We start from the raw sequence: 13,281 nt of genomic DNA on the forward strand, positions 1-13,281 counted from the left end.
CAAATTACATCCGCTTTTTCTCCTTTAATGCACTTGTTTTATCCGAGAAATTAAAACCCAATTAGCTATATCGTGAAAACATACTTACTAAAGCTATATAGAAATTTGGGAACGCATTTCTTTGTTTATACTTTACCTTATATTCCGTATCAACTCCCAACATTAACGCAACAACCACAATATCACTAACAACGATCGTCATCCATTCGCATGATTAGCATTTCATAACTTTGCTTGATTCTTCATAATTGTGGCCAAAGTTCACTATCGCATTCTTTCATATCAATGTTTATTTCATGTTCTAAATATCATTTATAACATACTTATATCATCAACATAACCATTTCCATGATTAAACTACCGTTCCAATATAGCACTATCCTCATATTTTTGACCATTTCCTATACTCTTGCACAATCCATGTGTTTTAACTTATAAATACTTCAAATAACATGAAAAGGTCATGAAACTCACCTTAGATGATAAGGAATAGGCCTTGATTGATGATACACTTTTTGCCTAAAAACCTGTTTCGTCTCTCTTGGGTTTCTTGATTTGTATGACTTTTAATGGGTTTCCTTCACTTGATTTCTTGTTGTTGATCCTTGATTTCTATTGATTTCTCATGGATGAAGTGTTTGGAACTCTCTAGAGTTTCTTGAAGTGTGGGGGTGAAGTATGAAATGAAATGAAAATGAGGGTCACTTATATAAAATGAGCTCGGCCAGAGCCAAGATATACGGACCAACATACGGGTCGTATGTTTTCTACGGGTCGTATGTCTGACCGTAGATCTGGTCCGATGAATCAAGTATTACGGGCTGAATGCAGTTGGACATACGGTCCATACATTTTATACGACGATATGTCAGCGTATGTTTACTTGATTTTAGAGTTGTTTCGTCGACTCGTTTGATCTCCGATCCTTATGGAACCTTCTTAACACTTGTTCCTTACTTCAATATCATTCTAAGGGACGTTATAACTCTTCCTCAAAGGGTCATTAAGACATCATTAACTTAATACTCGTGATTCTTATCCGTTACACTCGACTTGCGACTCGACTTCACTTATGACTTTCTTTCTCAACTCGAATGTCTTTGGAAATCTTAATTAGGATCATCAAATGCTATTTCTTACTTGTCCAAACCTCATATACATCATACCCCTCGCTCGTCTATTCACTGTACGCTAACGGAAAATTTTCCGAGATGTAATACTCGTGGATCGGTATGATGAGCTCCGTACCAATCTACGAGAGGCTATAGGACGTTTAGGAAATTTTATTTTCTTTCCTTCTTTCGTGCTACTTTATTCTAATTGGTATCTGACTCTTATCTCTTCTTTCCCAGATGGTGAGGACTCGAACTACTATAGCCCGTGATCAGGTGCCAGAGCCCGCAGCTACAGTTGGCACCAGAGGGCGACGACGGCCGATAGAGGCGCGATAGAAGCTAGGGCGGGGCCCGGTGGGGCTCTGGGTAGGACGGCGGCACGAGAGATCTCCGTTTCCCCGGCTTTGAGGATTAATAGGTTCGGGACCGGACGCCGCGGATGATGTGGCCCCGGCGCGGACGCCGAGATGACCGGAGCGGTATGCGAGGATGCTGTGGGTGGTGTTACTACCCGGCGGAGGTTCGCGGACTACGGTTAGGGGCGCGGAGACCCTTGAGCGGTCTTACAAGAGTAGCACACCCTGCGTAGCCTATGGCTCCCAGGGTGATGCGGTGCCGGCCCGAGGGGATGATCTTGAACCCTTGGAGGGACCTGTTATGACCTTTACTGATCAGGATCTTATTGGGAGGTTTTAGAAGTTGGAGCCGCCGAGGTTTTCGGGTACTTCTGGAGGGGACACATATGAGTTCATCTTGAATATGCATGAGTTGTTACATAGGAAGGGGATCGTAGAGTCCCATGGAGTTGACTATGTGTCCTACCAGTTTTGCGGTGATGCGAAGACTTGGTGGAGGTATTTTGTTGCTTGCAGACCTGAGGGTTCTCCTCCCCTGACTTGGACACAATTCCACCGAGCCTTCCTTGAGAAGTATGTGCTCCGGGCTATGAGGGAGGTGCGTAGGGAGGAGTTTCTACATTTACGACGAGAGGGGGTTTGTCCGTGGTGGCCTATGTGACTCGCTATGTACTCGCTTGGTTATTCGCCTCCCATGATCCTACCGAGGCACCGACGGGGATTCGGCACACTTTATTGGTGGGCTTGTTGGTTCTCTTCAGATTCCTTGCCTTTATATGGAGGCTATGGTGGCTTCCTTCTAGTCCATCATTGAGCATGCTTCTTTGGTGGAGGCCGCTAAGGCCCATGAATTTGGAGGGAGTAGTGAGAAGAGGGAGCGATAGATTAGCAGTTATGGTGGTTCTAGCTCGAGAGGCGCCGGTCGGTCTCTAGGGTACATGCCGACCTATATTCGGCCGTTCAGCCACATTCGGATTTTGCAAGATTCCTCGGAAGGTAGGCCCGGACGAGAGAGCTCTGAGAGCTCGTTTTCTCGACCAGTAGACAGGATTGTTCTAGCCGGGTCCTCAGCTTCAGTTTATCAGTCTCCGCCTTCTAGGGGCTATTTTGTGTGTGGAGAGTTAGGCTATATTGCTAGGAGGTGTCCTCGATCCAGGCAGGATCATCAGTCCCAGAGGACTCCGGCATCGTCAGGTAGTCGAGGAGGTGCTTCTCAGAGGGGCGGTGCTCAGTTCGACCGCGGTAGTTCTCAGGTTTCTAGAGGTGGATCTCAGGTTGGTAGAGATGGGTCCCAGAGTTTTACAGGTGGATCTCAGTCTAGACGTGGTGGAGCCCAATGTTACTCATTCCCCGGTAGACCGGCGAGGGCCTCAAATCTTTATTATTTCGAGGTACCGTTTAAATGGGCATAGAAAGCGACTTCCGTGTTATTTGATCTTGGATCCACTTATTCGTATGTGTCTGCATATCATGCCATTGATTGGGATTTGCCTTGTGATAGCATAGCTATACCTGTTCATGTGTCTACTCCGGTTGGAGATTTTGTTGTGGTTGATTGAGTTTATCGGTCGTATTTGGTTACTTTTATGGGGTATGACACTTGGGTAGACTTGATGATTCTTGATTTAGTGGACTTTGACATTATCTTGGGTATGGCCTGGCTTTCTCCTTATCATGCGATCTTGGACTGTCATGCCAGGACTGTCATGCCAGGACAGTCACTTTAGCTATGTTCCTAAACTTGAGTGGAGGGGTACTCCTAGCCCCTTTCTGAAGAAGATCATTTCCTTCCTTCAGGCGAAGAAATTAGTCAACAAGGGGTGTTTAGCTTATCTGGCTCATGTGCGTGACACTACTATTGCATCTCCACCCCTTGAGTCCATTCCTATTGTGAGCGAGTTCACAGAGGTATTCCCGACCGATTTGTCGGGTATGCCAACCGATCTCGATATTGACTTGGATCCTGGCACTCGCCCTATATCGTTTCCGCCATATCAAATAGCACCGGCCCAGTTGAGAGAGCTTAAGGAGCAGTTGCAAGATTTGCTAAGCAAGGGGTTCATTAGATCGAGTGTCACCCCTTGGGGTGCTCCTGTGTTGTTTGTGAAGAAGAAAGATGGATCTATGAGGATGTATATTGATTATCGCCAGCTGAACAAGGTTACTATTTAGAACAACTGTCCTATGCCTCATATTGATGATTTATTTGACCAGCTTCAGGGTGGTTCACTGTTTTCCAAGATTGACTTGCGTTCAGGCTACCACCAGCTGAGGATCATGGCTGAGGATATTCCGAAGACAACGTTTCGGACGAGATATGGACATTATGAGTTTCTGGTGATGTCATTTGGGCTTACTAATGCCCCGACTACATTCATGACTTTGATGAATGGCATCTTTAGGCCATTCCTTGACTCCTTTGTGATTGTGTTTATTGATGATATCTTGGTGTGTTCCAAGAGTAGAGAGGAGCATGAGAGCCATCTTCACATTGTACTTGGGTTGTTGAAGAAGAATAGCTTGTTTGCTAAGTTTTCGAAGTGCGAGTTTTTATTAGAGTCTACAGCGTTCTTGGGCCACGTTGTTTCTAAGGATGGGATCATGGGTTATACCCCGGAAAATTTCGTGTTACCAAGACTGTAGACGGCTTAGTATGAGCTCAAGGGAGAGTAAAGTTATACAAGGATTAGGGATGAAGATTATATTATATGAGTATAAGAATAACATATAGATGACATTTGGAGACCGTATGGTGTAAATCAGTCAATACGTTATTTCATGAATAGCCCTCGTAACCGTAAGTTAAGGTAGGGCCCAAATGTTGGGGTTTTATAAAGGACATATAAAAAGTGATATGAGTAGTACATGGGATGTTGAGCAAGTCTTAAGAAGGACCCTTAAGCCAAATATGTGCATTAGCTCTCCAAAAGGATGATTTAAGGATACGTTTTCGGATGATCTGAATTGGAGGGGCCACAATGCTATTATAATTTTGGAATTTGAAAATACACCAAAAATGACAGTTGTAGATAATTGAAAGATCTTTCCAACCATAGGACGTGGACCCTCATACGATATCGGGATCAAGAGTTATATTCATTTTAAGATAAAGACCCCAAGCTGCCAAATGGCTTTCGAGGGTCCCACTTGAGAAGGTCGGTGGAACCGACTTATGAGGGGTATAAATATCCCCATCAACTCCATTTTTTTCATCATTTTACATTCTCAATAGTCATAGAAACTTCCTAACACAACCCCTAAACATTTATAGCCCATTAAATCAAGAATTTAACAAGATTACACCAAACTAGTCCATGAAAGGTGATTGTTCTTGCTTCTACTTGATGTTGTGATAAGTTTGGTCTTGAAGAAAGTTGGTGTGGCTGAATTTCTTCAAGTATAAGGTATGTTCTTCATCCTATCTCTTATGTTGAGTTGATTTGAAGGTTTAGCAAGTCTTAAAAGTGAAAATAGTTATGGAGGAAAGGTCATAAAGTGTTGTGTTGTAGTTGTGTTGTTTATGGTCTGTTTTGGGCATGTTTTGGCCGTGGGGATGGGCTGATTTACATGTATAGAGATGGTATCTAATGTTGTTGGTGTGTTGATGAGATTATACTCTTTGATTGGGAAGAAAGGAAGTGTACATTGTTGTTGTATGTTGAAAAACATCGTGTGGGATGTTTATGAAATATATTGGTATGGATAATAGTGTTATTGATGTTGGTATTGTTGTTGTTGTTGATTGGTTCTTTGAATTGTGATTTCGGGCTAGGCATATAAACCGGGGAGATGCTGCCGGAATTTCGGCAGATTCTAAATGGATTTAAATTGAAGGCTTAAGAGAAGTATATGATGGTGAGCCTAATAATAGTATGAATGGTTTTATTTGTAGATTTCAAAACAAGAGGTAGGTTGGAAAGTCGAGAAACAAGCTTCTAGGTATGTTAAGGCTCGTCCCTTTCTTTCAAAGGCATGATTCCCATGTTTTGATTTCATACATGACATCCATAATATTCTCAATACTCCTAGAAATGCGAGAAGTCTATAATTTCTGAAGATTCTTATGATGACTCCAATCCTAGAGTTTTCCAAGCCTAAGGTTCTAGATGATTTCTTGATGTGACTGAGAGTGCTAGATAATTCTGGATTATATTTAGAATATGTGGCCTCAATTTATGTCTGAGCATGCTATAGAATATGTGGCCTCAGCTTATGTCTAAGCGTGCTACAGAATATGTGGCCTCAGCTTATGTCTGAGCATGCTACATAACATGTGGCCTCAGCTTATGTTTGAGCGTGCTACATAATTCTTGATTATATTCCGAATATGTGGCCTCAGCTTATGTTATGGATCATTCATAGTGAGACATGATAGGGGTGGTGATTATGGTAGTGATGCAGATCCTTATTATCAGAACGAACCCAGCAAATAAACGAACTCCAACGACTCTATTCCTAGACAGTGTAGGGGTATTCGTATCCTTGACCTCTTAAGTCCCGAAGGGGGCACCCATAAGTTGTGCGATTTCATAATGTTGTCTAATTCCTGAAGGGGGCATTCATAAGGTTTTTCTCTTACCTATGCATTTTACATTTAATTTTTGAGTCTCGAAGGAGACAAGTGAAAAGGGGAAGAAGTTCCCGTTTTGGACTAAAAGTTGCTCCGAAGGGAGTCTTTTGATGGTTTCTAAAGATTTTCATGCATTTGCATATTTAACTATTTAATAAGCATGAGTCCCTTGGACGACCAAGGGTAATTCAGTAAATGTGTCTCTGGTCGTCCAGGGGTATTTTTGGTATTCTACAAATGGTAAAATAATACTCCTTTGATACTAGATTTTTCCTCTCTCTACATGTTGCTTTTATTCCGAAGTACACTCCAAAATTCTGGAATGATCGATGACTTCTTTCATTTCTCTTATTGCAGTCCTCAATCAAAAATCATCCATATCTCCGGTGATGCTTTCATGAATCACCCTATCTCCATCTGATGAGTGTTAGTTTATTTTCTATTATTTTGAATAATTTCTTGGTAGAATTTTACATGCATGTATTGATTGTACCTGATTTGCAATTGTCTTTTGCTACCAACTAATCACGAGTTAACAGAAGCTATATATCCAATTCCAGATTGGAAGAGACGAATAAGGAAAGAAGGGATGGATGATCTGTGGTTGCCGCTAATAAACGCCGGGTAGGATTGCTTCACCAGCTTGTGCTACAATCTTTTCTCTTCTGAGGAAAAAGTTGAAGGCGATGATTCTCCTATTTTTTTGGGTCCTTTTCTCACTTTCTCTCCCGCTCTTTTTCTTTAAATTTTTATAATGTGATCATTTTATAGTTAAGGTCATTGAAATAGACTATGCATCCAAGATGTTTCATAATATGCCTAACTCATCTTATTTGGAGCAGTGGAGTCTACAATTTTTTTCCAGTTTGCCGTTAAGATTTGTGCTTTTTTATGCCCGCAATCGATTTAAGCGCTCGAATTAAGAGCTTTGAGAACTTTCTTAAACTAGCCTCATGTAATTGATCATTTGAAAAACCGTAATTGTATTGCTTCAAGGAAATTAGTTGTTTCTTCGTGAGTTATCTCTACAAGGATTTAACTTTATTAGCCGATTCTAAACATATTTGAGCTTATGGCCTGGTGTAATTGTGATTCTAATCTATTATCAAGGTATTGTAGACTTTGCACATCAATCCAAGTAGCAGTCATTGTGGCGAAGGTTGCTCTGCACTAGAAATATGTTAGCAAACAATGATAATTGAAATTAACTTTCTAAAACTTGGATTTGTAGACATTAGGTTGTTTGAGTTACTTCTGAAAGATATTTTTTAATTTAGCAATTCTTATCCCATAGCTATTTCAGGCTTTCGAATTTGGGCATTGTGTGGAAATTTGTTTCCGCTCCACAGAAATTCATTCCTCTTTCCTTTTCGTTTCCAATTTTGAAAATTTTGAACACTTGAAAGTCTCTAATAGTTAGTGCGTGTTTTTAGTATACCTAAAAATGGTGACATCGAGGGGTCAAATGGAGAAGATGAAGCTACATCCGTATCACATGAACACTGATCTCATGCGAGTCACACAGTCTGATACTCTTTGTAAAGTGTCTCTCACTTGAATTTTCCTTATTTTATTGATATTTTTGAGTTTATTTTTTTGCTCTATATCATCCTACTTACACACTGATACCTGTTATGTTTGGATTTGCAGTTTGATGTTTCCCACTTTAGTGGTAAGTGTTTCTTTATTGTTCCAGCTGTTTTACTTTATGGACTATGATTTATTATGTTTGAGTTTATGTCTATAGGTTTGTTTTATTTGTTGAATGATATAGACTCTGGAACTGGTGTTTGTTGTTATGACGGCTTGCAAATTGGCAAAATGTCATCAAATTAAGGCTGTTTAGAGTGAATGTGGTAAAGAGAATTGAAAATCGAAGTTAACGAAGTAATCTTTTTCTTCTTTATAGAGAAGGAAGAAGATTCAGTCTACCGTCTGAAAATTATAGTACTAATTTTAGCTCTTACCTTTTTGCTGTGGGATGTGCGGTCATATTTGCTCAGACATAGATCTTGAAATTGTAACAATAGCTTGTTAACAAAGAAGAGATTCAAACGATTATCTCGGACCTAAACCAACATATCAATGGTGATTTTCTAATCTCGCAGAACAGAATGTGAAATGATGAGATAGAATGCAATAGAGTGTCTAAATAAGGTGAAACAATTTATTAACATTTCAAAAATATTAATGAAGAGAGTCTTTGCTTGATCTATCTATTTTGGTTGGAAAGAAAATGGTAAATCTTTTAGAGGTGTTCACTAGGGTATCAAAAGATTAAACATTTACACATTGTCGACTTCTCAAGGCCTATTAGTCTGTTTTTATATATTTGGAACTTTGTTAATGCATTATATATTCTACAGGTATGACACCATTCGCAAAAATATCGATTCACTTGATAGCTATCTCTTTGTCCAACGTCGAATGTTTATGTTGGACTTCTAACAACGTATCGATGCAAACAAAGAGCCAAGGACTCTTAATTTTTTCTAGCAAGAATCACGGGCTTACAAACAAAACTGAATAAATAAGTACTCCAGTTCCTATTTCCCACTGACCTTTGTATGAGTTGAATTCAAACGAAAGGGGATTCCACCAAACAATTTCCACAAAGACCAATTGCAATATTTAGGCCGAGTCTGTGTATAAATGTACAAACCACATATGACTATTGAACAATCATCTGATGCATGAGTTGATATATATAATTGTTATGTTAAATGATAACATTCACTGAAAGGGCCGTGATGCTTATACAATGGAGAAGCTTAGAAGGGGAACAATGGAATTATGCGATTGGGTCTTCCAAAGGCAAAGAAATGATTATTTTTAGTAACTGATCTTATAAGCTCAGGGAATAACATCGCATTGCATTCATGTAGTCTTTGTCGATGCCAAAAAAAAAATTAATTGTTATAGATAGTGAATTAAGTGCACACAGTTCAAGTTGAACAAATGACCTTATCCTGCTAGCAAAGATGGGACTTATGGTGAATGTAAATTCCAATTTTGTGATGATATATGAAATGTTTTCTCATCAAAATTCATCTTCTTTCTGTTCCATTGGTCCTTTGTGGTGTATGATCATGTTGCTTTTAGTGGGGTATGAAATAAGGTCAAACGAGAATATTTCAGTAGATAAAGTTGAAGGAAATATAAAATTATGATAGCTTTGTCTAATCTCATTCTGCAATTAGCGTGGAAGGGAGGCCATCCATTTGAAGTGATGCACTTGGCCCTCACTGGAGTAGTACAATTTTCCTTCCTACCTCCCGCAACAAGACTTAATAAAGCTAGAAAATACGTAGTCCTTAAGAATAAGTCATGAATCGAAGTGTACGTATCTGGACAATGAGGATTCACAACTATTGTGGCTGGTGTAGCGGTAATGATACTACCAGTAAGTAATCTTGACCCCACCGAAATCTTGTAGATATATATAGAGCATTAATGATATTCTTCATATTTATGCATTTAGTGTTTGTAGTTGCTGGTGCACCGGAGAATAGTGAATCAACTCATTTTTTTTTATAAAGATATCAACTCAATGTTTTCCATCATTTAAAGAAATTTTTGTTTTTACGCACAATGCAATAATAACATACAACGTTAAAAGTGGGTTTAGTATGACTTAGATCTAGATTGTTCATGAGTTCCCTTTTGCTTTTTCGTGACTTAATATTCACTCCCCTTTTACAATTTTTGAGTTTAGACATGGTTTTCTGCAGATTTGTCCCATTTGAAGCCATTGAGAAGTATATAACGAGTATAATGTGTCTGTTTAGTGCGATCCACTGGAAGAATAAAGTACTATCTTTAGAACATTGCTACCAATAGTCTACCCAGCATTGAACAACATTTTTTTTTTTAGTTTGTAGCCTAGAATCACTTGAAAATGTTGAAAGGAAATTAGTTTTGTGTGCTTATGAGTCTTCAGACATATTTAATTTGGATGTGGACTGCTGTTGCTTTTTATGTATGGTTTAGGATAAAGAATTATTTATCAATGCAAAACAAAGGATTATGTATGTAGATTGTTTACATTGATAGCTACTAAAATTATAAGTTATCTTTCCAATTAGCTGGGAACATGATCAAATATTTGAATATGTTTTAAATGTAGGAAGCACCAGGTATATACTCATTCTATGTTAGCAATCTAATTTCTCAATTTGCAGACAGGTATATACTCATTCTGTGTTAGTAATCTGATTTCTCAATTTCCTACCCTGCTTCATATTGATGAAATTGCTTGGCATTCTAATTAGTGTATCCACGTTCAGTCTTAGAGATAATCGTTTACCTTAAAAATTGACCTTTCTGTTTCATTATTTCAAAGTTCATTTGCCATCCTTCCTGTAGAGTCCGAACCAGCAAAAGTACATTGTATTTTGGTATATCTCCCCTGAATAATAAATTTCCAATAAATAATTTAAACTACATTTAGAAACCATCCAGTGTCAAACAACACCTATCAGCTATCAAAGTTACAGATCAATCAAACTCTTTTTTCTAGAAAACTTATAACAACAAAAGAATTCCTACTGGTTGAATTCCTTTTTAGTCATATCAAAAGCGTGACTAAGCAACAGTATTCCTAGGCACCATGTTATACCAGATACAAGAAGGGGGGAAAAAACCAATTCAACTCTTTGTCTGGAGCTGGTTTCATAAACCTGTCATTCCTTGCTAATCATCCATTATTTCACTCTTATAAGTGTTTCACAAAACACAGTTTTGCTTATCTTATCATCTGTATTTGTACATGGTTACGCTGACAATGGATAACAATATTTATAGCTAATCTATGTGTCCACTAAACTTTATTTTCTATTACTCTTTTATAAACTGAGTTACTGAATATTATGTTTCTGTGCTAGCAGATGTTGCTTTCTTGGATCATTTTCTAGACCTCTCATCCCATTCAAAACACTATACGTATATACTTCAGCTGATAATTTTCTAAACCTTCTTCTACCCATTTTCAACGAGCACACCATCTCTAGTCCATTAATCTTACAAGGGGACTGCAGACAAATTCATGAAACGCAAAATTTGTAGATAAACTGTGATTATGACTTTGAAATTAAAGTGTACTCCTTTGCTTATTTATGTTACCAAGAGAAACCCTTTCATCCATTTTTAATTGGTGCTTTATGTATTTATTAAAAGAATCGTGCCAATAGCTTTTACTATCTTTTAGAGACGACCTAAGGCTCCTTAGATTTGACTTTTGCTTGATAGGTAGCTATTTCTTATAAGACATGAAGCAAATGTGGAAACAGAGAACAACAAAGGATGCAGGGTGCTTGAACAAGCTTTAGATGAGCCCAAAATTAGTTAATGTTGGTAAGACAATGCCTAGATGTAAAAACACCTGGTGTCATTAGCCAACCGGTATATTCAAGGCATACTTTGTAAAATAGCAAATGCAAGCCATGCTCAAATTTGTGAAGTTGGCTGCTCCGGATACTTCTTTAGTTCCTTGATATATTTTTATAGACTAATAGGCTGTTAGGTGTTAGACTAACTCTGAAAATGAATTCTATGATTTTCTTTATGGAAGAAGAATTAAGTAGCTCTTAACTTCCCAATTTAGCTTAGAGTTTGGATAGGAGAGCTACTCTCCTAAGTAAGCATCTTAAGACATTCTTTGAAGCTATATTGGCAAAAGGTGATTCTTTCTTTATAGCCCACATATCTGTTGTACTTATGCAGAAATGGAGTTTTAATTTAGTACAGTTTGTTTCTAGCATCTTTATATTATATCAAAAATAAACGATACAAACAAATAATAATATTAGCTTAATACCGACTATTTGATCCCATTTACGTGTCTACTATGATAAACAGTGGAAGCAAGACCGGTAGCTCGAGTGGTGGTGGGCAAACAAACAGGACGTACTACAATACAATACCCATAGATGCATCCCATTTTCTTATCTTGATTTGCCTCTGAACAGCTACAAGGTTCTCCATATTTTATGTCATCTTCTTTATTTTAAGTCCCGTGTCATCTAATGGCATAAACCCGAATGTTAACCTGTAGAATAGTCCTGCTGGATACTTTCTTCATATGTGCAGTGAGTTGCTATTATGATCTTGTGCTCAGCAAATGGAGTTCATACCTATTTTTTCATTTGTACCTCGTTTAGATCGATTTATATTTTTTAGTTTGCGGTTGTGTTTCAACTCCAACAAAAGTCTCCGTTAAAGAAGCACTTAATGCGCTTGAAAACATAACGGATCAAATTGTAAGCCTTTTCTTTTATCCCTTCCACGATCTCGATATTTTGTTACCGTATGTATTACGCTCTTTGCCGCATTATATAACTACTTGAATTTCTAGACTTTGCTGATAATGCTATAAATACCATTGGCTTCCTAAAAGAAAACCTCTTGAATGAGCTTTGGCCACTTAATTTAAATTATTATCTATAAAAGTTATGATTTCTAAAGAGTGGTACAGCTGGAGAGCAAGAAGAAAGTGAGATAGTACTAAACAACTGCGACTGAGGGATTACATTCATTCGCTATAGTTGTGTTACTGAAAATATGATTAGGCAGCTATGGCCTATGTGTTGCTTGGGAAATACATATTGTGAAGGCTTGCATTTTCACTATTGATTTTTTGTCAGAGTGGCTAAGGTAGGGTGAAAGATGGTCTACCGAAGCTTGGAGGAAAAAGATATCTTATACTGAAGCTTTGAAATAGTCCTTACACTTAAAACTGGATATTCATTATCTTTTAGATGAAGCTTGGAGGAAAAAGATATCTTATACCGAAGCTTTGAATTAGTCCTTACACTAAAAAGTGGATATTCATTATCTTTCAACTATTTGGTAAAGTTTTGCCTCTCAATGCATGAAAGTATATCAAGTGTTATTATGTTTTGTACATTTAATTAGTGTGACAATACACTTGAATTGAGTGTGAGAATATTTTTCTCGGTTGAACTTTTTGGTAATCTTATAGCCGTGCATACAACACAAACAATGAGTAGCGCGGTCTCCCGTGCTATGCACGGTGTTACACCTCGAAAAAATTTCGTGTCGTATTATGATAGATAGACTAATGAGGGGCATGAAGTATACGATATTTCAATAAGTAATAAATAGCATTTGATGATCCTAATTAAGATTCCAAAGACATTGGAAGTGAGAGGAGAAAGTTCCTTAAGGAAGGCAAAGCTTATGTCGTATTTTGGAAAAGTTCCGTAAAGTACCGATCTAATGT

General features: G+C 38.1%; 1 long non-coding RNA gene across 2 annotated transcripts; it reads left to right on the forward strand.

Moving 5' to 3' along the window:
• Window positions 1-6,963: 6,963 nt before the first annotated feature.
• LOC132041743 (uncharacterized) lies at window positions 6,964-13,011 on the forward strand. Of its 2 annotated transcripts, none has more exons than XR_009411209.1 (3): window positions 6,964-7,710; window positions 9,242-9,444; window positions 12,683-13,011. It is a non-coding gene; the product is annotated as an uncharacterized LOC132041743 (long non-coding RNA). The 2 variants fall into 2 exon arrangements; XR_009411208.1 differs by lacking the exon at window positions 12,683-13,011 and adding an exon at window positions 11,898-12,187.
• The last annotated feature ends 270 nt before the right edge of the window (window positions 13,012-13,281 follow it).

Source organism: Lycium ferocissimum, unplaced genomic scaffold (assembly GCF_029784015.1).
Source record: "Lycium ferocissimum isolate CSIRO_LF1 unplaced genomic scaffold, AGI_CSIRO_Lferr_CH_V1 ctg11495, whole genome shotgun sequence".
Classification (NCBI taxonomy): Eukaryota; Viridiplantae; Streptophyta; class Magnoliopsida; order Solanales; family Solanaceae; genus Lycium; species Lycium ferocissimum.